Source organism: Hyperolius riggenbachi, chromosome 5, assembly GCF_040937935.1.
Source record: "Hyperolius riggenbachi isolate aHypRig1 chromosome 5, aHypRig1.pri, whole genome shotgun sequence".
NCBI classification, from domain to species: domain Eukaryota; kingdom Metazoa; phylum Chordata; class Amphibia; order Anura; family Hyperoliidae; genus Hyperolius; species Hyperolius riggenbachi.
Window position 1 is genome coordinate 228677955 of NC_090650.1, and position 25639 is coordinate 228703593.

The window sequence follows — 25639 nt, forward strand, 5'->3', positions numbered from 1 at the left end:
GGGCATATCGCAGTGGAGCCGTGTTGTAGAACACGGTCACGTACCCTTCTAACAAACATTTCAGCATCTTCTGGAGGGCTAAGACTGGTGTATTGCCATGTAAGTGTGTGGGGGCAACATCGCTGTAGTCACTTCTGCAGTTGTACCATCATATACACTTACAACTACTAGTGTGTTAACCATACAAAGACACATATAGGATTAGAAAGTTTAGCAAATATTTTAAAACAATGAACACTGGCTAAATTAACAATACTAACTTTTTTGGCAGTACATTGTGGAGGTTATACAGATAAGTCATCAATGCTACCAACTGTTTTCCTGCTGGAACGCACCAACAGGGAGATAGTAATGCAGGAGGAGGAGGAAGAGCAGGCTTTCTCCCAACATCAGTTCCAATGCCAGAGGACAAGATATTCTGTCAAAGAGAGAGATAAGCCCATGATTCTTCATTTTGATTCAATCTGTCAAAATATAGTATTAGAGGGATTATGAGACTACGTTAAGATGTAAATTTAAAGATTGACATGTTGTCCTCGAAGTCACCTAAAATGTAAAGTGCATATAAAGATTTTAATCCCTATATTTATTGCACAGTGATCTGTGCATACATGGGGATCTTCCTATGCCAATTTCCCCAATGACTTCAATTGGATTCAAATTTGGCTCCTGAACGAACCTGAAAATTAAACCAATTTGGGCAAACTGCTGTTGAACCAAAAGTAAGAAAATTCACCTTCTCCAACCCTGTTCACTAACCTTCCTAAAACAGTACCCACCCCTAACCTTAAAGGACAACTGAAGAGAGATGTAAATGGAGGCTGCCATGTTTATTTTCTTTTAAGCAATAACAGTTGCCTGGCAGTAGAGATGTAGCGAATGGTTCGCCGGCGAACGGTTCCAGGCGAACTTTGGGGGTTCGCGTTCGCCTGGACCAAGCAAACTTTTGCGGAAGTTCGATTCGCCCCATAATGCACTATGAGGGTCAACTTTGACCCTCTGCATCACAGTCAGCACACACATTGTAGCCATTCAGGCTACACTAAGCCCTGGAGCCCCACCCCCCCTTATATAAGGCAGGCTGCAGCGGCCATTAGCCTCACTCGTGTGCCTGCTAGAGACAGACTAGGGACAGCTGCTGCAGACTTGTTCTTCTAGGGACAGATTAGTTAGGTTCTTGGCTGCTTAGCTTGCTCCTGGCTGATTATTATTGCTTTTATAGCACCCCTCCACAGCTCTTTTCAGAGCTCATCCTGTATTTTTTTTTTCTGTGTCAAACTGACACTTTTGTTGCATGCACAGCCTTGCTAATTGATAGTGTGTGTGCCACTGCCAGCAGCCCAGCATATTCAGTGACTACCTGTGTGTGTGACAGGGAGCTGCACATTGTACTACCCAGTACTGCATATACCCAGTACCTGTTGTGTTTACTTAACCCACCTCATCACTGCATATACATAGCTGTTGTGTTGAGTGAACCCACCTCACTGCATCTAACTACCTGTTGTGTTGAGTGAACCCAGCTCACTGCATCTAAGTACCTTTACTGTTCAGTGAACCAAGCTCACTGCATCTAACTACCTGTTGTGTTGAGTGAACCCACCTCACTGCATCTAAGTACCTTTACTGTTCAGTGAACCCACCTCACTGCATCTAAGTACCTTTACTATTCAGTGAACCCACCTCACTGCATATAATTACCTGTTGTGTTGAGTGAACCCAGCTCACTGCATCTAAGTACCTTTACTGTTCAGTGAACCAAGCTCACTGCATCTAACTACCTGTTGTGTTGAGTGAACCCACCTCACTGCATCTAAGTACCTTTACTGTTCAGTGAACCCACCTCACTGCATCTAAGTACCTTTACTATTCAGTGAACTAACCTCACTGCATATAATTACCTGTTGTGTTGAGTGAACCCAGCTCACTGCATATAACTACCTGTTGTGTTGAGTGAACCCAGCTCACTGCATCTAAGTACCTTTACTGTTCAGTGAACCCAGCTCACTGCATCTAACTACCTTTACTGTTCAGTGAACCCAGCTCACTGCATCTAACTACCTGTTGTGTTGAGTGAACCCAGCTCACTGAATATACCTAGCATCCCCCCAAGATGGACAAAATGGACAAACCAGGTAGAGGAAGAGGTAGAGGCAGACCCAGAGGAAGGCCACCAGGCACTGGCAGGTCTGTGCGAGGTGGTGTTGCTGTGATTTCGTGCGGACCTGGCCCAAAATACAGTGCTCAGAAGAAGGCACGTGCCATCACTTCCCAAGATCAGGACGTGCTTGACTATTTAACGCATTTGACACTTCGCAGGAGTTATTTGGTGGTGGTGGTGAAATCACTGATTCCCAGCCACTACTGCAACAACAAGAAGAAGGCGCAGGTACACCACCTCATAGTCTGAGTTAGGTGGCGATAGTATGGACGTAACGTGTGAGGAGGGGGATGATGAACCACCTGAAGTAGGAGCAGTTGAGGAGGTGTCTGAGGAAAGCGAAGCTGGGCAGGAGGATTATGATGACGAATGCCACGTATGTTCCCGGTAAAGGAGATGACCAGGGGGACAGTTCAGAGGGGGAGTGAGAGAGGAGTAGGAAGAGACGACTCCATGATAGAAGCAGAGTGAGCTCGTCCTCAGAAACAGCTGGGGGCAGTGTCCGGCGCCATGTATCGCCAGCTATGGACAGCCAGCCAACATGCCCTTCAACGTCAGCTGCTGATGCCACCGTAGCGCCATCACCCCAGGGGGGCTCAGCGGTTTAGAAATTTTTTAACATGTGTGTCAGATCAGAGCAAAGCCATATGTTCTCTCTGCCAGCAAAAATTGAGCCGTGGAAAGGCCAACTCTCACGAAGGGACAAGTGCCTTACGAAGGCACCTGGAGAGAAGGCACAAACAGCTATGGCAAGAACACCTGAGGAAAAGCAGCACATAAAAGACAAGCCACCCTCCTTCTCCTCTTCCTATTTCAGGTGCATCGTCTTCATCCACTTTCTCCCTTGCACCTTCACAGCCACCCTCCTCCACACCGCCTCTTCCCTTCAGCGGTTCTATCTCCTCTGCCCACAGCAGTACCCAGCTGTCCGTGAAGGAAGTATTTGAGCGTAAGAAGCAAATGTCTGCCAGTCACCCTCTTGCCCGGCGTCTGACAGCTGGCGTGGCGGAACTATTAGCTCGCCAGCTATTACCATACAAGCTGGTGGAGTCGGAGGCTTTCCGTAAGTTTGTGGCCATTGGTACACCGCAGAGGCAGATATTAGGCCGCTATAATTTTTCACAAAAGGTCATACCCAAACTGTACCGTGCAGTTGAGAGGCAAGTGGTGTCATCTATTGCGAAGAGCGTTGGGTCAAGGGTCCACCTGACCACGGATGCCTGGTCTGCCAAGCACGGGCAGGGCCACTACATTACATACACAGCCCATTGGGTCAACCTGGTGACCGATGGCAGCAAGCAGGGAGTACGTGGCTGCGCAGCGGACCGACTTGTCACACCTCCACGGCTTGCAGGCAGGCCTCCAGCCACCTCCTCTCCACCTGCTACCACCTCTTCCCTGTCGTCATCCTCCTCCTCCTCCTTGGCTGGTGCCGCGATCTCCTCTCCAGCTACACAGACCCAGCAACCCAGGGCCTATGCTGCATGCCAGGTACGACGGTGTCACGCAGTGTTAGACATGTCTTGCCTGAAAGTGGAGAGTCACACTAGAGCAGCTCTCCTGGCTGCTCTTAACAAACAGGTGGAGCAATGGCTGACCCCGCACAAGCTTGAGATTGGCAACGTGGTGTGTGACAACGGCAGCAATCTCATTTCTGTGTTGAATTTGGGAAAGCTGACACATATCCTGCATGGCACATGTGCTGAATCTGGTCATGCAAAGATTTGTGTCCAAGTACCCAGGCTTAGAGGACGTCCTGAAGCAGGCCAGGAAGTTGTGTGGGCATTTCAGGCGATCTTACAAGGTCATGGCACACTTTGCGGACATTCAGCGTAGAAACAACTTGCCGGTGAGACGCCTGATTTGCGATAGCCCGACTCGCTGGAATTCCACCCTGCTGATGTTCTCTCGCCTGCTAGACCAGGAGAAAGCCGTCACCCAGTACCTGTATAATTACAGTACAAGGACACAATCTGGGAGGATGGGGATGTTGTGGCCCAACAACTGGACACTGATGCGAAATGCATGCAGGGTCATGGAGCCTTTTGAGGAGGTGACCAAACTGGTGAGTCGCGCTGAGGGCACCATCAGCGACTTGATCCCCTACGCCTACTTCCTGGACCGTGAAGTGCGTAGAGTTGTGGATACCGCTGTGGAGGAGCGTGAACGAGAACAGTTACGGCAGCAGGAGTCGTGGGAGCGATTTACATCCGAACCCGATGTTTCCACAACACCTGTGGCAGCACAGAGGGGGGAGAAGGAGGAGGAAGAAGAGGAGTCGTGTGGGGAAGGAGAGGAGTCAGACTCTGATGATGGTGATGAGGAAGGTGTTTCTGTGGAGGAGGAAGAGGCGGCGGAAGAAGAACAACCGCGGCAGCCGTCACAGGGGGCTTCTGCTGCTCCACGTTCCCGTGATATTGTTTGTGGCTGGGGGGAGGAAGAGGAGTTGCGTCCCGTCACTGAGGAAGAGCAAGAGGAGATGGAGAGTACGTCTGCATCCAGCTTTGTGCAGTGTCCTCTTTCATGTTGTCTAGCCTGTTGAGGGACCCCCGTATCAAAAAACTCAAGATGAATGACCTGTACTGGGTGGCCACGCTACTAGACCCTCGGTACAGGCACAAAGTGGCGGACCTGTTACCAACTCAACAGAAGGCGGAGAGGATGCAGCAGTTGCAGAACAAGCTGTCGATGATGCTTTACAATGCGTTTAAGGGTGATGTGGCTGCACAACGCAATCAAGGTACCACTGGCAGTAACCCTCCTCCTCCCAAGTCCACGCAGGCAAGGACAGGACGCTCCAGCGATCTCAGGGTGATGTTGGACATGCGGACATTCTTTAGTCCAACTCCTCGCCATAGTCCTTCTGGATCCACCCTCCACCAACGCCTGGACCGGCAGGTAGCCGACTACCTGGCCTTGAGTGTGGATGTAGACACTGCGAAAAGCGACGATGAACCCTTGGACTACTGGTTGCACAGGCTTGACCTGTGGCCAGAGCTGTCCCAATTTGCCATACAACTTCTCTCTTGCCCTGCTGCAAGCGTCCTGTCAGAAAGGACCTTCAGTGCAGCTGGAGGCATAGTGACTGAGAAGAGAAGTCGCCTAAGCCACGACAGTGTTCAGTACCTGACCTTTATCAAAATGAATGAGGAATGGATCACAGAGGGCTACTGCACGACCGAAGACTAAGTCAGTCCCCACACACAGCATCTCTGCCTGCAGGCCGCTTGCCTTCTCCGCCACCACCAACAGGGTCCAGGACTCTAGGCGGATTCCTGAACTTTTAAGGCCTCTGCTAGCAGCGGCCGCTACACTAATTTTTCTGGTGCGTGTACATGCCTGCCTAATTTTTCTGGCTGCACTGCGGGTGGCTGCAACAAATAAACAAAAGGCATGTACATGTGCCCATCCCCCTTCGTGATCATTACCTTGCCGCGGTGAAGGGGCTTGCGTATAACAATGAAGAAATGACCGCCGGCTATTTGAGTGTCTCGGGTGGGGGTGGCACACAAAAGATAAGGTTGTTGCTTTATTGTGGTCAGACCAAATTTGATCAGCTGGACAGTCACTGTTGTTCTATCATTGAGCTACCACATCCCGGCGACCATATGGGCTTGAAAAACGCCACGGCCTACACTCTGGCCACTGTACGCACCAGTCCAGCACGGCCGTCACTACGTAAACAGCTGTTTGCGGTGCGTTACACAGTGAGTTTGGTGTGTCAGTGTGAAGCAGAACTCTAATTACACTCCCTGATTGATGTATACCCATGCAAGATGTTTGAAAGCACTTTAGGCCTGCAATTTAATTCAATGTGCATTCAATGTGATTTCTGCCCTTAAAACGCTGCTTTGCGTCAAATCCAGATTTTTCCCCGGGACTTTGGGCATATATCCCACTCCGCCATGCCCCCCTCCAGGTGTTAGACCCCTTGAAACATCTTTTCCATCACTTTTGTGGCCAGCATAATTTTTTCTATTTTCAAAGTTCGCATCCCCATTGAAGTCTATTGCGGTTCGCAAACTTTTCCGCGAACCGAACCTTCCGTGAAGAGTCACGAACCGAAAATCTGAGGTTTGCGACATCTCTACCTGGCAGTCCTGATGGTCTGTTTGGCTACAGAAGTGTCTGAATAACACCAGAAACAAGCATGCAGCCAATCTGCCAGATCTGACAATAATGTCAGAAACACCTGATCTGCTGCATGCTTGTTCAGGGTCTATGGCTGAAAGTATTGGAGGCAGATGAACAGCAGGACAGCCAGGCAACTAGTATTGCTTAAAAGGAAATAAACATGACAGCCTTCATATACCTCTCTCTTCAGTTGTCCTTTAACCCATACTCACCTTCTTCGGTCTTTCTTTCCAGATTTAGGTAAGTAATAGTCTAGTCATGGATTTAAATAACTGAGTACACTCCATTTTATTTTTCAGCAATTGCACAAACTTTAATGCATTCCTAAAATATTTGCTGTTTTATCTCTAGTTTTGTGTTAGCCTTTTTTGCAAGGGTAATCCTCTTTTTGAAAACAGAAGCTGGGAATAAATGTGCCATCTCAAAAGGTTTTAGGAAAGGAATTTGTAGTTGTCATATCAGTCAAACTAATTGAGTGGTGTTAAGCTGGAAAGAGTATTACGTGTAGAACAGTGCTACAATCAAACCAAAATTTCAGAGAGGTCAGGCCAAATAAACTCTTAAAGAGAACCCGAGGTGTGTTTAAAGAATGTTATCTGCATACAGAGGCTGGATCTGCCTATTCAGCCCAGCCTCTGTTGCTATCCCAAACCCCACTAAGGTCCCCCCACACTCTGCAATCCCTCATAAATCACAGCCATGCTGTGAGGCTGTGTTTACATCTGTAGTGTCAGTCTCAGCTGCTCCTCCGCCTCCTGCATAGCTCCGGTCCCTGCCCCCGTCCCTTCCCTCCAATCAGCAGGGAGGGAAGGGGTGCAGGCGGGGACTGGAGTTCTGCAGGAGGCGGGAGAGCAGCAGACTGACACTATAGAGATAAACACAGCCAGCTCTGACAAGCTGTTTGTCAGCAGCGTGGCTGTGATTTATAAAGGATTGCAGAGTGCAGGGGGACCTTAGGGGGGTTTGGGATAGCAACAGAGGCTGGGCTGTATAGGCAGATCCAGCCTCTGTATGCAGATAATATTCTTCAAACCCACCTCGGGTTCTCTTTAAACTCCAATAAAACCTGGGCGAATATGATATAATCTTGTGTTTCTGGGCTACAATAAATTTTAAATACTATAAACTCTTGCAATGTACCTTTTAACACAGTACAGGTAGTCCTCGATTAACGAACAAGATAGGGACTGTAGGTACGTTCTTAACCTGAATCCGTTCTCAAGTCAGAACGCTGTGCTATCTCTGTCCCCTTTGCCTCCATTGTCCTCCTTTGTGCCTCTCTGTCTCCCTCTGTGCCTATTTGTCCCCTTCAGTGTCTTTGTCCTCCCTATGTGCTCGTTTGACCCCCCTCTGTGTCTCTCTATGTCCCCTCCTCTGTTTGTACCCCCTCTGTGCCTCTGTTTGTACCCCTTCTGTGCCTCTGATTGTACCACCTAAGCCTTTGTACCCCTTCTGTGCCTCTGTATCCCTGTTTGTACACCCATGTGCCTTTTTGTGCCTCTGTACCTCTTTGTGCCTCTGTTTGTACCCCTTGTGCCTCTGTACCCCTTCTGTTTGTACCCCTTGTGCCTAAAGTTGTACCCCCTTGTGCCTCTTTACCTGCTCTCTGCCTCTGTTTTTTCCCCCCTGTGCCCTGCTTTTTCCCCTCCCCGCGCCTCTGTCCCCTATAGACTCACCTTCAAGCCCAAGTCCAACGCTGTCTATCCTCCGCTCTCCGCCTCCTGCTCACTTAAGCCGTGTACACCACTGCTAGATGCAGCATCTCATTGCTTCCTGTATGTCATGTGACATACAGAAACCTGTATGTCACATGACATACAGGAAGCAAATGGATGCTGCATCTAGCGGTGCTGTACGCGGCTATAGGGAGCAAGAGGCGGAGAGCCGAGGACAGACAGTTTTGGACTCGGTTCCAAGGTGAGTCCAACACTGTTGCGGGGACATGCGCAGGCATTCTGGGGAAGTTTGAAGCCGTTTCTTCAAACTTCCTCACGGGGAAATGACGTAATTGCGACGGGATTGGGCCGTTCATAACGGCGGGTCGTTCGTATGTCAGGCGTTCTTAAATCAGGGACTTTTTTAAAAACAATTTTGTGGGGTGGCGGTGGGGGTCATTTATCAAGTAATGGAAAATGAAAATAAAAAAACAAAAGCATTTAAAATCTGCTATATTAGGCCCGGTTCACATTAGCGTTCCCTGTCCGGATTCGCCGGGCCGGATCCGGATCGTATACTGTACAAACGGAACGTACGTTCCGCATAGCAATGCAAAGGCTATGCGGACGTTCACACGTGTCCGTTCCATACAGTACGGAGCCGGACCGGATCCGGACTCCGGACACTTTTCCAACATGCTCTATTTTTTTGGGTCCGGATCTCCGCCCACGCACCCGGACCGGAGCCGGACCTGAGCCTGACAGCACCATCCGGAACACAGAAACCAATGGGAAACGGAAGGCACAGAACACACTGCCTACAAAAACCTGACGTTCTACCCCACTTCCTATGCGTATCCAAGCGGCCATTTCGGATGGGGACACATGGGCCAAGCATGTCTGGAGTGGAGCAGCAGTGACAGACGTGCTGGAGCTGTTTGGCAGTATGTCGGAGGTGGAGGTGAAGCCTACAGCGGAGGAACCTGATTCTACAGGTGCACTAGGTGCACCTTCTCCTGACCCCAACATTTTTTTATTTAAATTTCACTATTTTTTGCCCACGGATCCGGATGGCAGCCTGATGCATGCCTGATACAAACGGACCGGATCCGGATCGGAACCGTGCGGTTCTGATCAGGATCAGGTCCTGATCCGATCAGGATCCGGTCCGTTTACTTGCCAAAACGCAAGTGTGAACGGGGCTTTAGAGTTAAAGGAATTCTCTTACCTCAAAAAAGGACATACGACTTGTATGAGGTAAGTGGGTGGGGGCAAAATCGCTGTAGTCACTGTAGAAACAAGTTTTTAATAGAAAACTTAGAAACATCGCATTTCAGGGGTCTTTGCATACTACATCTGGTTAAGTAACAGTGTCTAAACAGAAAGATTCACAAACAGGCTCATGGTAAAAAATATTTTTCAATCGTGGTATGCATAAAATCAATAAACTTGATCGCAAGAAGACACAAAGTGTGAGGCCAATATAATATGCGTGTACACGCCACTATGTCCAGAGGAAGCACACACCAATGTGTGGTGTGTGCTAGACTGACAACAATGTGTGGTGTGCACAAAGAATAAACAAATACTTATATGGGTCATTAACCACTTCGGTACCAGTGGTCTCTAGCCCCTTAAAGACTCACACTCTCCCATCACTGATACTCACTTACTCTGCTGTCACTATGACGGCAGGGCTCTGTGAGCTGGTCAGGAGCTGATTTCATTGGCTCCTAACTCTGTGATCACTGCCTTTGATCAATGTGAGCTCACAGTGATCACGGGGTCAGGAGCGAATGAAATCTGCTCCTGACCGACTCATGAAGCTCTACTGCCATACCAACAGCAGGATGAGTGAGCTGTAGTGGCGGGAGAGCAGTATGATTGGTGGTAGCGTGCAGTGGGGAAGTTGAAATGTATGCCCTGGCAGGGATAAGAGCTCCCAAACAGGCAATAGATTTCAACTAGCGTGGTCTGGAAGCTGTTAAACTATTAAATGAATAATAAACATAAAAATAAATTGACATAATGGTCGGGGGTGGAGCTGACTATGGAGGAGTTAGGAAGTGATTCTCCAAGCTCCTGGCTCAGCATGGTGTTGCGAGGTGCTACCTTAATTTAAGTGACAGCAACATAAAATAACAATGAAGTAATATACTGTACAGTGCATGTTACTCTTTTCCTGCACGTGGATGGCCAGGGTGCATCAGGCATCGTATTGGAGGAGTGTAGAGGAGAGAGCACAGGACGAGCGCTCCACCATTCAAATCAGTGCATATTCGTCACTGCCATTAATGTCTGTGCGTGCAGGAATATCCCTGGCCACTTGAACAGAATTGCAGCAGTGACATCAGGGCCAGGGTTTTCTATTTAGCCTGTGTGAGGCTCACGCTGTGTTCCAAGATGCCACTAGTGGGCGTCATATAGATTAGACAGCGTGAGCATCACATAGGCTGATTGGGAAACTCCAGCGCTGACGTCAACGCTGCGAATCCTGTTCAAGTGGCTGGGGGCATTCCTGCACGCACGGTCATTAATGGCGGTGACGAATGGCGCGCTTATTTGAATGGTGGAGCACTCGTCCTGTGCTCTCTCCTCTACGCTCCTCTGATACAATGCCTGATGCACCCTGGCCACCCACGTGCAGGGAAAGATGGACCCGCCAGCCCGATCATCTTCAGAAGTGTGCCATATCTGATTCTGCGGGTGCCGTTCCTGCACTCAGGCTGCTCACACGGGGGCACAAAACAGGTGAGCACAGACTACTCCATGCAGGCAGCCAATGCTACTTGCTTAACTCCACTCTGCAAGCATGGGGGGGGGGGGACATCTACTGCACCTGGCTGTCTAATACAGGGGGCACATCTGGCTAAGGAGGGGGGTGCCTAATATAGTGAGCACATATGACTATGGTGGAGATGCCTAATACAGGGGGCAGAGCTGACTAAGGACGGGGATTCCTATTATACGGGGCACATTTGGCTATGATGGAGATGCCTAATACAGGGGGCAGAGCTGGCTAAAGGAGGGGGATTCTAGTTATAGGGGGCACATCTGGCTATGGGGGCCAATACAGGGGGCACATCTGGCTATTTATACTGAGTAGGGGTGATGCTTCCTACTAAATGCACACCTTGCTATTTATATAATGGAGGGGCTATAGTGGGAAGGGGGCTTATAGGTGAGTCAATAACTTTTTCCTGGTTTTTGAAAGAACGGTGGGTACCTCGGCTTATACACAGGTCAGTTTATACACGAGTATATACAGTATGTATGTATTTTTACTTGTATTGCTGGATGTCATGACTGTATAGTGTCTTGAACTTCCCATGTACAGGATCTTCTCAAAAAATTTGCATATTGTGATAAAGTTCATTATTTTCTGTAATGTACTGATAAACATTAGACTTTCATATATTTTAGATTCAAATACACACAACTGAAGTAGTTCAAGCCTTTTATTGTTTTAATATTGATGATTTTAGCATGCAGCTCATGAAAACCCAAATTTCCTATCTCAAAAAATTAGCACATTTCATCCAACCAATAAAAGAAAAGTGTTTTTAAAACAAAAAAAGTCAACCTTCAAATAATTATGTTCAGTTATGCACTCAATACTTGGTCGGGAATCCTTTTGCAGAAATGACTGCTTCAATGCGGCATGGCATGGAGGCAATCAGCCTGTGGCACTGCTCAGGTGTTATGGAGGCCCAGGATGCCTCTCAGGGCTCGTTTTCACTATTGCGGTGCGGAATCGCCTGGATTCCACCGCTGATGAAATCGCATGCGGATGCGATTCCCCATGCGGTTTTTGCCGCGAATTCGCATGCGAATTCTCATAGCTGAGGCTATATGCGATTTTAACCATGTCACTGCCTGTGTGAATTTACATCGATACCTATGCGAATTCGCGGCAAAAAACGCATGGGGAAAACGCATGTGATTTCCCTATTAAATACATTGCATGCGATTCGCATGCATTCCACTCTCAGGCGAATTCGTTGGCTCTTTTGTGCGTTTTTTCACCGCTCAAAAAAAAGCACATGACTAACGCAACAGTGGAAACAGGCCCATTCACTTGCATACCATGTGCGAATCCGCATGCGTTGGACGCATGCGGATTCGTGATAGTGGAAACGAGCCCTCAAACTCTCACAACTGCCTGCTGCTGCCTGGTAACTGCTTGTTGCTGCCTGGTAACCGCTCACTGCTGCCTGGTAACAGCTTGCTGAGCACACAGCTCAGCAGTCCGTAAAAAAAAGAAGCCTTAGGCAGATCAGGCAGGCTTACAGAAAGCTGCTAAGTTGTATGAGCTGCGTGACAGGCTGCGTTTTGGTCCAATCAAGGTGTGTTAAATACTTTTTAGCCATAGACCTGGAACAAGCATATCATGTGTTTCTGATATTATTGTCAGATCTGACAAGATTAGCTGCATGCTTGTTTCTGGTGTGATTCAGACACTACTGCAGGCAAACAGACCAGCAGGGCTGCCAGGCAACAGGTATTATTTAAAAGGAAATAATATGGCAGCCTTTATCTCATTACAGTTGTCCTTTAAAGCAACCTCAGATCTTGCGCTAGGAGCGGCCATTCTGTACATTAAAGCGAGCGTGCATATTTTAGGATCGCACTGCACGCAGCACTGTTATGCATAGCGTGCCGCTCTGTATTTAGCTCGCGGTGGTGTATGATTAAGCTTGCGCTGCACATAGTAATGAGTCAACCCTATTGTGCTCTGCTATTCAATGGGTGTTTCATTCCATTATGCGGTGCAGTGATTTAATACCCTTGCCTGTGAAAATAAATAATATGCTATATTGGACTAATAATGTTTGAAACAAAAAACAGGAGTCTGAGAAATTCCCTTTCTAATACATTATTGTGACTGAAAAAAAAAAAAAAAGATGACCTTTTCAGCCCCTGAATTTGCTCTTTTGAGTGCTAAGACTGCTGGAACTAGATAGTGGTACTGCTATCCTGGCTCTGAAAATAAACAGGACTTTTTTGTTGAGACTTCCCATTGCTTCAGCCAATAGATTAATGTTGAGCCCTAGATGTGCAGCTTCCACATTCCACCATATTATTACTCTACCTCCTCCTTGGTAGTGTTGGGCGAACAGTGTTCGCCACTGTTCGGGTTCTGCAGAACATCACCCTGTTCGGGTGATGTTCGGGTTCGGCCGAACACCTGATGGTGTTCGGCCAAACTGTTCGGCTATATGGCCGAACTAAGAGCGCATGGCCGAACGTTACCCGAACGTTCGGCTAGCGCTGTGATTGGCCGAACGGGTCACGTGTAGTGTTGGGCGAACATCTAGATGTTCGGGTTCGGGCCGAACATGGCCGAACTCCGAACATAATGGAAGTCAATGGGGACCCGAACTTTCGTGCTTTGTAAAGCCTCCTTATATGCTACATACCCCAAATTTACAGGGTATGTGCACCTTGGGAGTGGGTACAAGAGGAAAAAAAATTTAGCAAAAAGAGCTTATAGTTTTTGAGAAAATCGATTTTAAAGTTTCAAAGGGAAAACTGTCTTTTAAATGCGGGAAATGTCTGTTTTCTTTGCACAGGTAACATGCTTTTTGTCGGCATGCAGTCATAAATGTAATACATATAAGAGGTTCCAGGAAAAGGGACCGGTAACGCTAACCCAGCAGCAGCACACGTGATGGAACAGGAGGAGGGTGGCGCAGGAGGAGAAGGCCACGCTTTGAGACACAACAACCCAGGCCTTGCATGAGGACAAGAAGCGTGCGGATAGCAATTTGCATTTTGTCGCCATGCAGTCATAAATGTAATACAGATGAGAGGTTCAATAAACAGGGACCGGAAACGCTAACCCATCACAGATGTTCATTGTTCATGTTACTTGGTTGGGGTCCGGGAGTGTTGCGTAGTCGTTTCCAATCCAGGATTGATTCATTTTAATTTGAGTCAGACGGTCTGCATTTTCTGTGGAGAGGCGGATACGCCGCCGATCTGTGACGATGCCTCCGGCAGCACTGAAACAGCGTTCCGACATAACGCTGGCTGCCGGGCAAGCCAGCACCTCTATTGCGTACATTGCCAGTTTGTGCCAGGTGTCTAGCTTTGATACCCAATAGTTGAAGGGTGCAGATGGATTGTTCAACACAGCTACGCCATCTGACATGTAGTCCTTGACCATCTTCTCCAGGCGATCGGTGTTGGAGGTGGATCTGCACGCTTGCTGTTTTGTGTGCTGCTGCATGGGTGTCAGAAAATTTTCCCACTCCAAGGACACTGCCGATACCATTCCCTTTTGGGCACTAGCTGTGGCTTGTGTTGTTTGCTGCCCTCCTGGTCGTCCTGGGTCTGCGGAAGTCAGTCTGTCGGCGTACAACTGGCTAGAGGAGGGGGAGGATGTCAATCTCCTCTCTAAAGTCTCCACAAGGGCCTGCTGGTATTCTTCCATTTTGACCTGTCTGGCTCTTTCTTCAAGCAGTTTTGGAACATTGTGTTTGTACCGTGGATCCAGAAGGGTATAAACCCAGTAATTGGTGTTGTCCAGAATGCGCACAATGCGTGGGTCGCGTTCAATGCAGTCCTAGGCCGAAGAGGTCATAGCCTAGGGTCACAAAACCTGTTTATTTGGGCAATTTCAATGGTGGCGAGTCTGACGTACATAAATCGCAGCAATGGCCGTTAGCAACGTCTGAATCTCACGAAATGTCTCATGCAGGTAGAAGACATATTGTTAGACTTGGGCTCCAAAGATGGGTTCCCTACATCTCTGCAAACCAGAGTTACAGGGCTCCAAATTTGGTAAAATCACCCATAGGATTTCATTGGGCCTCCTATTTACAGTTCCAAAATCTCACATCTTTTCAAAGGGCAATTACTCAGCAGTGGCAAATTTTCTAGCATTGTAGGGACCCTTAGGGGGAACATGACTGGTGAGTTTCGGGCCCCTAGGCCAAAGAGGTCATAGCCTAGGGTCACAAAAACCTGTTTATTTGGGCTATTTCAATGGTAGTGATGGTGACGTACATAAATCGCAGCAATGGCCGTTAGCAAAGTCTGAATCTCACGAAATGTCTCATGCAGGTAGAAGACATATTGTTAGTCTTGGATTCCAAAGATGGGGTCCCTACATCTCTGCAAACCAGAGTTACAGGGGTCCAAAATAGGTAAAATCCCCCATAGGATTTCATTGCCTCCCTATTTCACTTTCCAAAATCTCACATCTTTTCAAAGGGCAATGGCTCAGCAGTACCAAATTTTCTAGCATTGTAGGGACCCTTAGGGGGATCATGACTGGTGAGTTTTGCCACTGCTGAGCCATTGCCCTTTGAAATGGTGTGAGATTTTGGAACGGTAAATAGGAGGCCCAATGAAAGCCTATGGGGGATTTTACCAATTTTGGACCCCTGTAACTCTGGTTTGCAGAGATGTAGGGACCCCATCTTTGGAATCCAAGTCTAACAATATGTCTTCTACCTGCATGAGACATTTCGTGAGATTCAGACGTTGCTAACGGCCATTGCTGCGATTTATGTACGCCACCATCACTACCATTGAAATAGCCCAAATAAACAGGTTTTTGTGACCCTAGGCTATGACCTCTTCGGCCTAGGGGCCCGAAACTCACCAGTCATGTTCCCCCTAAGGGTCCCTACAATGCTAGAAAATTTGGTACTGCTGAGCCATTGCCCTTTGAAAAGATGTGAGATTTTGGAAAGTGAAATAGGGAGGCAATGAAATCCTATGGGGGATTTTACCAATTTTGGACCCCTGTAACTCTGGTTTGCAGAGATGTAGGGACCCCATCTTTGGAATCCAAGTCTAACAATATGTCTTCTACCTGCATGAGACATTTCGTGAGATTCAGACTTTGCTAACGGCCATTGCTGCGATTTATGTACGTCACCATCACTACCATTGAAATAGCCCAAATAAACAGGTTTTTGTGACCCTAGGCTATGACCTCTTTGGCCTAGGGGCCCGAAACTCACCAGTCATGTTCCCCCTAAGGGTCCCTACAATGCTAGAAAATTTGCCACTGCTGAGTAATTGCCCTTTGAAAAGATGTGAGATTTTGGAACTGTAAATAGGAGGCCCAATGAAAGCCTATGGGTGATTTTACCAAATTTGGAGCCCTGTAACTCTAATTTGCAGAGATGTAGGGAACCCATCTTTGGAGCCCAAGTCTAACAATATGTCTTCTACCTGCATGAGACATTTCGTGAGATTCAGACGTTGCTAACGGCCATTGCTGCGATTTTTGTACGTCAGACTCGCCACCATTGAAATTGCCCAAATAAACAGGTTTTGTGACCCTAGGCTATGACCTCTTCGGCCTAGGACTGCATTGAACGCGACCCACGCATTGTGCGCATTCTGGACAACACCAATTACTGGGTTTATACCCTTCTGGATCCACGGTACAAACACAATGTTCCAAAACTGCTTGAAGAAAGAGCCAGACAGGTCAAAATGGAAGAATACCAGCAGGCCCTTGTGGAGACTTTAGAGAGGAGATTGACATCCTCCCCCTCCTCTAGCCAGTTGTACGCCGACAGACTGACTTCCGCAAACCCAGGACGACCAGGAGGGCAGCAAACAACACAAGCCGCAGCTAGTGCCCAAAAGGGAATGGTATCGGCAGTGTCCTTGGAGTGGAAAAATTTTCTGACACCCATGCAGCAGCACACAGAACAGCAAGCGTGCGGATCCACCTCCAACACCGATCGCCTGGAGAAGATGGTCAAGGACTACATGTCAGATGGCGTAGCTGTGTTGAACAATCCATCTGCACCCTTCAACTATTGGGTATCGAAGCTAGACGCCTGGCACAAACTGGCAATGTACGCAATAGAGGTGCTGGCTTGCCCGGCAGCCAGCGTTATGTCGGAACGCTGTTTCAGTGCTGCCGGAGGCATCGTCACAGATCGGCGGCGTATCCGCCTCTCCACAGAAAATGCAGACCGTCTGACTCAAATTAAAATGAATCAATCCTGGATTGGAAACGACTACGCAACACTCCCGGACCCCAACCAAGTAACATGAACAATGAACATCTGTGATGGGTTAGCGTTTCCGGTCCCTGTTTATTGAACCTCTCATCTGTATTACATTTATGACTGCATGGCGACAAGATGCAAATTGCTATCCGCACGCTTCTTGTCCTCATGCAAGGCCTGGGTTGTTGTGTCTCAAAGCGTGGCCTTCTCCTCCTGCGCCACCCTCCTCCTGTTCCATCACGTGTGCTGCTGCTGGGTTAGCGTTACCGGTCCCTTTTCCTGGAACCTCTTATATGTATTACATTTATGACTGCATGCCGACAAAAAGCATGTTACCTGTGCAAAGAAAACAGACATTTCCCGCATTTAAAAGACAGTTTTCCCTTTGAAACTTTAAAATCGATTTTCTCAAAAACTATAAGCTCTTTTTGCTAAAAAAAATGTTCCTCTTGTACCCACTCCCAAGGTGCACATACCCTGTAAATTTTGGGTATGTAGCATGTAAGGAGGCTTTACAAAGCACAAAAGTTCGGGTCCCCATTGACTTCCATTATGTTCGGAGTTCGGGTCGAACACCCGAACATCGCGGCCATGTTCGGCCTGTTCGGCCTGAACCCGAACATCTAGATGTTCGCCCAACACTACTCCTTGGGGCCAGAAGTGTGATGAGCTCCTTGGAGAAGGGTACTTTGCTAGTGAGAATTCCAGCCCCCCCCCCCCCCCCCAACGTAATATTATTGATTGTAATAAGATGCAAATGGTTCCAAGTTGATGCAGGAATGTGCATGCTAATTTATGCAGCTTGAAAATGTACTAATTGATTCCCAGCTGAGCAATATTTGATAACCTGGCATCAACTCAGGGCAATTGTAGTTTATTTATGGGGGTGTTTCTCAGGTTTAATTACTTACCTGTTGCTCCAAAATTCATTCCTATGGGTCCCTCCCTTAGGCCTCTTTTAAACAAGCAGTTGAACTGTGGGCTCAGCAAGCAGTGACCAGGCAGCAGCAAGCAACTGTGAGAGTTTGAGAGGCATTTCACTGCCTATCAACTGCATCTCTCAGAAATGCGGTCCTGGCAGTTTGTTTCCAAATTTCTTCTGATGTTCTTCTGGCCACCCCATATATGTTGCCACGGCCTGCCTCCAGCTCAGCAGCCGTGGCCTTGTTGGTGGCTGCTGAGCTGGAGGTGGGTCGCAGTAAAGCAGGTGGAGGTATTTGAAGATCTTTAGCAGACTTTGGAAACAAGACCACGACAGCATTCTGAGGAGGGGGTGGAGTGTCACCTGTGTCCGAATTACAGTGGATCAGATAAGTAATTAACCCTGAGACCTCATCCCAATTCTGCAGCATTAAAGGGAACCTGAGGCCCCGTTTACACTTAGGCCTCTTTCCCACAGACTGTTGAGCTGTATGCCCAGCAAGCAGTTACCAGGCAGCATTGAGCAGTTACCAGGCAGCAGTGAAAAGTTGTGAGAGTTTGAGAGGCATTTCACTGCCTATGAACAGTCCGTAGAAATGAGGCCTTAGGCCCGGTTCACATTGTGTTTTTGAGCCTAATGGATCCGGTGAGTGGATGGCTCGTCCATGGCCCTGTTTACATTAGTGAAAATGGATCTGATCAATGATTGATCAGATCCATTTTCACTCGCCAATACATACTTTATCTTAATAGGCAGCCGGCTTCCTCTTCTTCCGCTGTGACTACACCGTACGTCATGTGACTAGTCACATGACGCGGAAGAAGACAGAAGCCTCTACCGCCGGCTGCCTATGAAGATAAGGTATGTATAAATCCTCCTGAGCCCACTCGCCGGCTGCTGCACCCTCCCCTCACCCTTCCGTCGCTAGATTTGCGGTGGCCTATGCCCCCATCCCCCGTGGAACAGTCCGTTTCTTCACTAGTGTGAAGAAACGTTCCATTTCCCATTGCCCCCAATGCTGCTGCATTTTTGTCCGGATCTATTCCGCTAAACAGAACGGGCCTGCAGCAATTTTTAGGTCCAGGGACTGGAACGTATTCGTACCAACGGACGCATGTGAATGGATCCATAGGTTAACATTGGATTCATTCACATCCGTTCCGTTTGCACAGTTTACGTTCCGGAAAAAAACGCTAATGTGAACTGGGCCTAAATCAGTTGTTTTCAGTTATAGCTGAAAGGATAACTGATTTTCAAAGTAATGTCCATGTTTTCCTATGGCACAGTTCCCACTATATGCATTTTAAAGGACCACTACCACGAAACACTTAGTTTTTAATCACCCCCATAGTAGTTACATCAATGAGACAGAAGCTTCAGTGTGTAATTATTTTCATTATCTTGCATGTACCTTTAAATACCCTCATATCACTATGTCCTGTAGCGTCAGCTCAGGCACTAAACGCTGACGGACTTCTGCAAGTAGATATACAGCATAGGGGAAGCCTAGGCAGGTAAACTGTCGGTTTAATCCCAAACCCTCCTTCCTTGCGTTCGCCCTGCTCTCCACAAACCAACCCTGTGAAAACTTGCGCTGTCACCTCTGTCCATCCAGCACGGTTACTTCAAAAGGACCCCCCGCACTCTCTGCCCTGCCGGCATTTGAGGAGACAGCGCTCCCCCATATACGGCTGTGCAGAATGCGACCGCCGCTGTCCTGCTTCTGCTGTGATGGCTGGGCAATGAGTCGCTCTCCCTCTCAGTGTAATCACCGCTGCTCATTTGCGTATATGGGGAGGAGTGATGTCTAAACGCTGATGGGGGGGGGATTAAACCGACGGTTAGTTTACCTGCCTAGGCTTCCCCTATGCTGTATTTCTACTTGCAGAAGTCTGTCAGCGTTTAGTGCCTGGGCTGACGCTACAGGACATAGTGATATGAGGATATTTAAAGGTACATGGAAGATCATGAAAATAATTACACACTGAAGCTTCTGTATCATTGATGTAACTACTATGGGGGTGATTAAAAACTAAGTGTTTCCCGGTAGTGGTCCTTTAAAGAGACTCTGAAGTCTCATAAAATTCCCCTTTTTATTTTAACATCTCTTTTACATCCCCGCCCTAACTAAAACGCCACATCCCTGCGGCTGAACACACAAACTTGCCATGATTGCCATGACAACAAGCGGTGATCCGCCTATAAACTCACTGTAATGCGTGCATGCGTCATCTGACGAAGGCGCAGAGCGCTGAAACGCGTGATGACGCTGCACGCCTATTGAACCTCAGCCACGCCTACTCCCAGTGAGACGGCTTTTCCCATCCACCAGAACTCGCGCTGCTGGCCACAGCGTGCTGCTGCCGCCCTGCCTGAGAGTATAAGCTGTTGGCTTTACCGCTGAGAAGCGCTTTGATATTCAACTCTTGTGAGTATAATATTTGTATTTCGAATAAAAACTTCATAGGTAATGCACTATAGTGCGCTCCATTTTGTTCTATAGATACCTGTCTTGCCCTACTGTCTGGAGCAGCATAGTGTACCAGCCTAAACAGCTAAGAAGACTTCCATCTGTGTATGTGTGACTGCAGCCTCCAGAGAGGAGCGCAAGGACGTTTGTTGCTTTCAGCCGCAGGTCTGCCTCCATGCTCGTACAATCCGTGCGTATCTCCACCTCTCCCACTCCCAGTGAAAAAAGACTGAGAGGGGCGGGCGGAGGCGGCGATCCGCGCTGATAGACGCATGGAGAGGCAGAGCTACAGCCAAGAGCCCTGCCTCTCATGGAAGCGCTCCCCGCAATGTACCCCGGGGAGTTTGGGGAGATTTAGTTAGTGTTCAGCCGCGTTGATGCAGCGTTTTAGTTAGGGCAGTGATGTAAAATATTTTTAAAATAAAAAGGTGAATTTTATGAGACTTCAGAGTCTATTTAAAGGGCTGCTATGGTGAAAAATTATGTAAGAAGTACGTTTTTTCCAGAGTAAAATGAGCCAAAAATTACTTTTCTCCTATGTTGCTGTCACTTACAGCAGGTAGTAGAACTCTGACAAAAGCGACAGGTTTTGGACTAGTCCATCTCTTCATGAGGGATTCTCAAAGATTTATTTATTTTCAAAGGCACTTAGTGAATGGCAGTTGCTCGGTCCAACAGCCAAAAACTGTGTAGCGAGCAGGGAAGCTGGTCAGAATCACTGTTTAAATCCTGGGAATATCTTTATAAAGAATAAAAGCCTTGCTGAGAATCCCCTATGAAGCGATGGACTAGTCCAAAACCTGTCAGATCTCTACTACCTACTGTAAGTGACAGCAACATAGGAGAAAAGTAATTTATAGCTCATTTTACTCTGGAAAAAAACTTACTTATTTGTCTATGTTTGCACATATTTTAAATTTTACAATTTTTCGCCATAGTGCCCCTTTAACTGAAATCTTTTTCACAATGCACTGCTGTGGAGAAAAAAAAATACGTACAAAATGATTAAGTATAAACGGGGCCTAAACTGAGAAGGATATGGATTTTTCCTTTTAAAATAATACCAGTTTCCTGACTCTCCTGCTGATCCTGTGCCTCTAATACTTTTAGCCACAGCCCCTCAACAAGCATACAGATCAGGTGCTCTGACTGAAGTCACACTGGATTAGCTGCATGCTTGTTTCAGGTGTGTGATTCAGTCACTACTGCAGCTAAAGAGATCAGCAGGACTGACAAGCAACTGGTATTGTTTAAAAGGAAACATCCATATCCCTCTCAGTTTAGGTTCCCTTTAAAAACGCTAGCCATTGCAATTAGCGATAGGGTTTCAGGCCTAAAGGTGCGTGCACACATGCGACTATAGTCGTTTGAAACGATCGTTCCCCGATCATTTCAAACGACGATCGTTTGAAAAAAAAGCAGCCAACGACCATGAAGTCGAACGACGGACGAGCTAGATCGTTCAAAACGAACGATCTAGCTTGGCGGATTTTTCCCAACGACGATCGTTTGCAAAAGTAGTACATCGTTGGAAAAGATCGTTCGTACTAGGCTTGACATGCGCATTTCACTATTTCTACATGGAACTTTTCATTTTTATGCGCAGGCGCAATAGGTGCTTTTACGTTGTGTAACGCTCGTTCTAACGATGTGATCGTTACACACCTTTTACAACTAACTTTACTTAGGTCATTCTTTCGTCAATTAAAAGTTCGTTCGTCGTTGACAACAAACGATCGTTGTCGCATGTGTGTACGTAGCATAACACAGGTTTTCACAGAAGAGCTACTCCCCATTACTGTGAGTGCTGGAGAGTGGGTGTGGTGAATGGGGCTTACCGAGGGTTAGGAAAGGAGAGCAGAGGCTGATGTAGGGCATCGGGGGCATTGGGAGAGTTAAGCTGGCCATACACTTATAGATTGCCACTCACTGTGGCAAAAACGATAGATTCCTCTCTGGAACAGTTGAATTAATTCCTACCACACACTGCACATCGCTTTTCAGTTAAGTCTGCTGATCTACCACCGCTCCTGCCCTGCCCCAAATTGACATGGATGTTCCACCCTGTCTGATTGTTCGACTTTCGTTCAATTATGACCAACTTGTGAAAGTATCAATTGATGGAACATTGTCACGGAGTATATTCCCAGAAGATCGATTGAATCTGCCAAAAATAAATTGATTTTCCCCAGATTTGATCACTTTCAGATTGACGCCCCAAGATGACCGCTCAATCGTAATTTCGGTTGATTTCCAGACCAAATCGATCAAACATAGATTGTTTCAGACAGACAGATCTTGCTAGGAAGGGGGAGGACTGAGTGCACAGCAGTAGATTAGAGGCCGATTGACAGACCCCCCCTCCAGGTTTTCACTGGGCACCAGGCAGCGTATTGGCATCCTGTCTGGGACCACGCATGCTAGTCGGTACTGCAGTTTTATAGATTTTTTATAGAATTCAATGTGATATCTATACTGTAGAACAACTCTACAATATGTGACAGTAATAGATCTCCCTTTTATCAGAGCGGGAAGTACCTGTTAGTCGGTGGGAGAGGACACTGGGGTCTGCTGTCAGGGACACATGCAAGGGATCTTACCTGCTCTCACACAGCTAACCACCCATTCTTCCTAACACTTGAGCTTCTCTGGAACTTCTGCCTGGTTTCCCTGTCAGGACAGTCCCTCCACTAAGTATCCTATCTAGCGTCAGCGCCGCCTACTGATGGGAGGCGGAGCTTAAGCGGACAGGAGGCGGGGCTTCTCGCAGACGGAGGAAGCCCCTTACGACACGCAATGCTCCGCCCCTTTTCGGCGACCAGCGGTAAAAAAAAACCCTCTGTCCCTGCTATCACCTGCTGAAACACCCAGCGCCCCCCTTGTGCAGCCAGTGTGAGGAAGGAGCACTGAGATCCGTGACAACAGAGGCCCCGCAATACACAAGTCCCAAATGACGCGCTATGCAGCGGGTGACACAGGAAGAGGGGGCGGAGCCGTGCATCGCGTGGCAACACAAGCCTATATAAACACAGGGGGCGAGGCTGTGGCATCAGACAGCGGTGGACATTTGAAGAGGGAGGAGCTGAGAAGAGAAGGCGGAGTCGCGCATCGCGTGGCAAAACAAGCCTATATAAACACAGGGGGCGAGGCTGTGGCATCAGACAGCGGTGGACATTTGAAGAGGGAGGAGCTGAGAAGAGAAGGCGGAGTCGCGCATCGCGTGGCAAAACAAGCCTATATAAACACAGGGGGCGAGGCTGTGGCATCAGACAGCCTTGGACATTTGAAGAGGGAGGAGCTGAGTAGAAGAGAAGGCGGAGCCGTGCATCGCGTGGCAACACAAGCCTATATAAACACAGGGGGCGAGGCTGCGGCATCAGACATCGGCGGACATTTGAAGAGGGAGGAGCTGAGGAGAAGAGAAGGCGGAGTCGTGCATTGCTTGGCAGCAGAAGCCTATCTACATGCTAGAGCCAAGCAAGGCTGCAGCGGCACACACCTGGAGAGGGAGGAGCCGCTCTGGCGCCAGAGAAGAGAGGGAGGATCCGAGTGTGGCATTAGTGAGGAGGACACGCATAGGAGGAGGCTGCAATGGGAGAAAGCTGGAGAGGGAGGAGCCGTGTAGTAAAAATAAGAAACACCCACCCAGTGCTGAAATCACTAAGACATCCCCCTCGTGAAGCCAGGAGAGCTAAGATCCGCGCTTCGCTTCACGTGACTACAGACTATGACTGAAGCTCCGCCCCTCTTCCGGTAACTCCGCCCTCGTCTCGTGGCTCCGCCGACCATTTCACCGACCAGCGAGGAAACAACTGTATCTCTGCTATCACCCCTCCTAAAATACACGAGGCAATTCACATGCTATGCAGCGGGCGACAGGAAGAGGGGGCGGAGCCGCACATCGCGTGGCAACACAGGCCTATTTACACACGTGGGACGAGGCTGCGGCATGAAACAGCGGCAGACATTTGAAGAGTGAGGAGGCGCTGATGTCGCTAGTGAAGAGCAGATAGGAGCCCCGCATCGCTTGGCAGCATCACTAGGCCTATCTACACGCTATAGGACAAGGCTTGCAGACAGCTGGTGAGGGAGGAGCCACGTCTGGCGCTAGTGAAGAGAGAGCGGATCCGAGTGACGGAAGGAACCGCAGATGCTGCCACTGTCGGAGTCCTGCCCTCATTATGAGCGTCGGTGATAGGAGGGAGGAGAATCCGACTGAGCTGCTATGCCACTGACCAGGAGGGAGTTCCTGATGGTCCATTCACTGCCTACAGGGATGATGTAAGCCTGCTTATCTTATGCTAGTAGTCACAACTTGTCACGTGCTAGATGTGTATGTCCTCATCCTCTGCTCCTTACATCTGTCACTCTCATCATCTGCTTTCCTTTCTCATCACCCTCTATCTTTCACTCTTATCATCTGCTGTCTAGGGATGATCAATGAGATGCAAATATTTCCACGTTTTTGCAGGATTTTGTAAATTTGTATGCAAATTTATGCAGCTTGAAAATCGAAAATCTACTTTCACTACGGTTTAAACTGATTGGTCGTTTTTCAAGCTGCATACATTTTCATACAAATGTAGATAATCCTGCATGAACTTGGAAATATTTACATTTTACTGATCAACCCTACTGCTTTCATTACTCTTTGCTGGTCAGCAGTCAGGCTCGTCATTGGCTAAAGGCCCCTCTACACCATGCAATATGAGTGTTCGGTCCTGCTTGTGATCGATAAATCCATTGAAATCGAAAAAATGCAATAGAATATGGTAAACTGCAGAATTTAATGTTTCTTTGTTGATTTGGCCGATTTGACCGAACTCTCATGCAAGAGGGAATCGGACAGGTTAGATTTTATCTGCTTATCGAATACGGCAGCTGCAAATTAACCGATAAAGTCGATAAACCGATCAAAATTGATGGAAAAAACCCGCAAAGCGTGGAGGAATTTGTTTGATCGAGTCTTCCATCATACCATCGAAGAAGATCATGCCATCGGAAGTCAAATCGTACAGAAAATCTAATGGTGTAGAGGGGGCTTAAATGTCACATCCTGTACTGTCTATTTCATTATATACTGTCACTTCTCATCCTTCTCATTACCCTTTAGCTGTCATATCTCATACACTAGGCTAATCGTTACTACTCATTATGCATAAGCTCATTGTGCAATATGTGGATTGAAAACAAAGTTTAATTCAGAATTGCACTTACAATCTCTTTTTAAAAGAAGCATCCGAGGTCACAAAAAATGAGATCTACTTAACCGGGTCTTCCTCCAGCCTCTGACAGCTTAAATGTCCCTTGTCG

The 25639-nt window shown here is 47.8% G+C and overlaps 1 long non-coding RNA gene across 2 annotated transcripts; it reads right to left on the minus strand.

Moving 5' to 3' along the window:
• Window positions 1-302: 302 nt before the first annotated feature.
• On the minus strand, window positions 303-23960 carry LOC137517587 (uncharacterized). 2 transcript variants are annotated; one of them, XR_011020581.1, is made up of 3 exons: window positions 23826-23960; window positions 9179-9239; window positions 303-418 (listed from the first exon to the last, which is right to left on the minus strand). It is a non-coding gene; the product is annotated as an uncharacterized lncRNA (long non-coding RNA). The 2 variants fall into 2 exon arrangements; XR_011020580.1 differs by lacking the exon at window positions 23826-23960 and adding an exon at window positions 17846-17928.
• Between the last annotated feature and the right edge of the window lie 1679 nt (window positions 23961-25639).